Here is a 4345-nt window from a genome sequence, read left to right on the forward strand (position 1 = left end):
ACAATCAGGCTTTTCTCAGAGGGGGAGCTCTTCTTCACCTATGACTTAAAGGTTACAACAGCTCTTAAGCGTATGTATACTTTGTATCGTCGATTGGATAATATATCAGATTATTGATACAAATACATGAGGTTTCATTCAGTCTAAAATAACAAGAATACATTTTCCGACCACACGCTCAATGCCCAGTCAATTTTAAGGATTCAGTTTATTTTCATGGAGAATGCCTCGCAGAAGAAGTTGCACTGAGAACAATAATTGTCATGTACAGACGTGAACTGTGATGGAAACACTCATCGTGTTATCATCATTCCTGAATAACTTCCACCTTCTTTGCTCTGGTTTGTGGTCGGAAAATGTGTATTGAATGTAACCTTATGTATTCATATCAATAATCTGATATATGTCTTCGCCGTTCAAATGTGTTCCAATCACAAATACTAAGTATATGTGCACCTATGAAACATTGTATAATTTTAAATCACAGATAAAGAAAAGTTCACTTTATGTAGAGACAACAGCTTGAGTGTGTGCACAGACTGTGCATGTGAAACAGGATGCCGAGCCAGGTGGAAAAGGGAGCCGTCAGACAACAGTGGAGTCTCCATTGATGACGGTTTTAGAAGGGACCAGGAAATATAGTATAAAGGGGGGTTTGATGGATTACTGTAACTGGATCCTTTGTAAAACAAGAACCAGAGGTTCGGGGCCTGCTCTCATGCACAACTCATCCCAAAATGTTATGAAAGAATGTCAGTAATGTGTTTTTCTTGCCATCCGGGCGCTGTGCCAGTTGATTCACTGTTCACTTGGGATATCTGTAGAAACTGGTAATTCATTTAGACACCCGCAGATGTGTAACAAATTCAGTAGGCTAGAGGCAGGGATGCATGAACCCAGGGTCTCTAGAGACAGTTAGGTCACCCAGACCCGGACCAGACCAAAGGTATGAAACGGTGTGTATTTCTATTGTGAAGTTCATCGATCCTGGGACAACTCGGTTAGCTTGTACTCTGTGTGATGCTAATAAACCTACGTGTAGTGAAGACAATCTCTTTTGTGGTCTCTGGGTGTTCCTGGCAGTGAGATCCTGTGGGGTGTCACTGTTTGTCAGATAGATACAGTTATTAAGTTAGCAGTAAAATATTAAGATTCAAGCATATTCAACGACGCTGCTTTTTCCAAAATCAACCACTACACGTTTTTACTCATCATTTTGTTCCACTCCCTGGCACAAGTGTTTGTCTCCCTTTGTAAACTTTACTTTGGTAGAAACGAGTTAGAGTAAGTCAATGTCATGGGTGTGTTAGTGGTACAATAACACACAATAAGGAAATTGTGTTATTTACATCAAATATATGTTATAAATTGAATTAAAACATGAAGAAAACATGTCACTTATGATTGGAAAGTAAGTATATTCATGCTCAAGAAGATAGAGAGGGAGAAGGCCATCATGCCCTGTACATGCCAGAAAGTATACGTTACTAGGAGTATTAATGGAGAGAGAGGCAGAGAGCATGTCTGTACCAGGAGCTGACACAGGAAGGTCAGCTGTTTCACTTAACAACCGTTGGACCGCTGACAGAAACTCAATCTCCATGCCGTTCAAGTCTTTATTTGATTCCTCTATGTCTTTTAAACTTTTAACAATGTGCCAGTCCAATCAGAATTATGTCAGTCAGAGTTTTAAATGATAATTATAATCAACACGTAGACTAATTGGGGGGGTTCCAAAACACTGTTATTGAATACACGTTCCTGTCTTACGTTTTTTTAGGACGTCCCGGGGAAAGGTCCACACCCTCATGGTCGGCCCTTCCTCCTCACAGACCACCAATGCAGAACATTTAGAAGAGGTTTTTCTGCTTACCTTTAAGTTGAGCTCAAGGCGCGTTCAGTCTGTGCGAGAAGAAAGGTCACCCTGCTTGGGCCCGGTCCCCGTGGAGTCCTCCTGGCTCAGGCTCGTCAAATGTTGTGGTTTATTTTCAATGTCGATGATCAGCTTCTTTGACTTTATGACTTATATTAATTAAAACTCGATACCTAACGGCTGACTTAATAACTGGTTGCTATCTGACTCGTGGTGAGATACCACAGAAACTCACTAAATGGAACTCAGTAACGAACACCCACAGAACACAAGAGCGATTGGATTTTCTTCAGTTCACGCAGGTTTATTTGCATCACACAGAGTACACGTAAACCGAGCTGTCCGGAATCAACTGACTAAAACAAGGAAATGTAAATTACTTTATACCCTCACTCCCCCTCTTCATACACATCCGCTCTCAACTTTCCCCTTGATAGTCATCTTCTTCATCCTACATCCAGTCAAGATTCGTGGTGTACTTTTGACCCATTACACAGGGGACCTTTGGATTTTTTGGAGATATGAGAAGTACTAGTTATCTGTTCATTGCACTTTATTCCGATGTACACCTGACACCGCTCTTTCTCCGCTAAAAGCTTGTAATGGAGAGGGTTTAACAGCTTACATCTGTACATTGACAATTTCGGTGCGTGCGTTGTTTGGATTCAGCTGACTTGGTTCCAGGCTTCGTACTATACAACCTCTTTTCTCACTGTGAATCTGCTAACCTCCTGACCTGAACTAGACATTTAAATCTGTGTGCAAGAGTTTGTAAGAGTTTACCCACATCCTGGCTCTTTGCGACACTGCATGGGCGATACTGCTACAGGCCTCAACGTGAACTTACATGATTTTATGAGCGTGAAGTATGAAATGTGACCATACATAGCTTTATAAATGTGAGATTGTGAAGATACATGACTTAATTCCAAACAATGAATATGATTGTACACGCATACATTTTTCTCCCACAGAGGCCTGATCCCGGTCTCTAAATCAGGGAGATCCACGTCTGATTATTACAGAAGCCCCGAGAGACAAATGACAACAAATTTTCGACATTGTTTTCTCCTTTAATTATGATTTAAGAACACGTAAAAAGTTTTTTCATCTGTGAAAACAGGTGCCCATCAGCCCCTCAACAACAAACCCTTAGAAAATGATCCTGTCAAAATAGATTTGGTTAAGCTTATCTCCATTTATACTGATCCTCTATATGACCTTCATCAGTAAACAAGACCATCAGAGAGAAGATTGTCTATTTCTATATAGTTATTCTGAATGATTGTCATTCTCTCTGACAGGTGGGCGTCATCTCCGTTCGCGTCCCGCCTCAACTCCACCCACAATCCACCTCTTTGCCCATTTTTAGACCACGTCCACACTACTCCGTTTCCATTTGAAAACGCATATGTTTTGCTACGTTTACACTGAGCGTCCACACTACGCCGGCGTTTGAAAACGCTCCCAAGGACGGATAAGTTTGAAAACTCCGGGGTTGCGTATACCCTGTCACGTGACCGTTACCCGGAAATCATAAACAACATTGATTACCGATTGACTACCAGGTTAATTTAACATGGAGAACTGATTACAGCCTTTACTGTCCTTGTTCTCTTTACTAGCAGCTGTTGTCCAGTTAAAGTCTGCAGTATTACGGAGGAAGCAGCTGTTATTGGAGCAATAAGCGAGCGGCGTGAACAGCGGCGTTATCAGCCCTACGGAGTGGCCGTCTGAAGTCACGTTAGCGGCTTTAGGGAGGGTGATGGACACAAAACGGAGGACTTTCCTGTCCTTATTAATGCTTATTTTGTTCTATACATCTATTGTGAAGTCCGCAGATAAAATGTAAAGGAACAAAAGCAGTAATTGCTCTCCAGTAGGACAGATAGTTAAGCCACCAGCAGAGCTACGAGTGAGAACAGACAACGAGGAAACGAGTGAGAGACGTGTGTTGACCACATTTATGACCCATAATCTAGTAAACCTTTATGTGTAAGTGTTGATTTTAAAGTAAATTTGATGTGAGAGAGAGAGAGAGAGAGAGAGAGAGAGAGAGAGAGAGAGAGAGAGAGAGAGAGAGAGAGAGAGAGAGAGAGAGAGAGAGAGAGAGAGAGAGAGAGAGAGAGAGAGAGAGAGAGAGAGAGAGAGAGAGAGAGACCCGCAGCGCTGTAACTAACATTAAGCCTGAAAAATAAAACTTCTAAAACTTTCCACGAAATGTGTTTGTTTGAGTTCATAGAGGAAGATTTTAGAGGCACAACCTTTTCTTTCACGTGTTCTTAATCCACAAACACAGGTGAGAAAACTAATTAGCTCAGAAAATGAAAAATGGATCACCCATATTTTTTCTCTCACTTGCCTCTCAGGGCTTCCGTAAATTATTGACCAATCAGAAACAAGTCAGGTTTTGTTCTTCTGCATTTCTGTACAGAAGAGCATTCAGTATCTAGAAGAAAAAGAAACACAATG

Source organism: Anarhichas minor, unplaced genomic scaffold (genome assembly GCF_050575085.1).
Source record: "Anarhichas minor isolate MPS153535 unplaced genomic scaffold, ASM5057508v1 ptg000014l, whole genome shotgun sequence".
Lineage (NCBI taxonomy): Eukaryota > Metazoa > Chordata > Actinopteri > Perciformes > Anarhichadidae > Anarhichas > Anarhichas minor.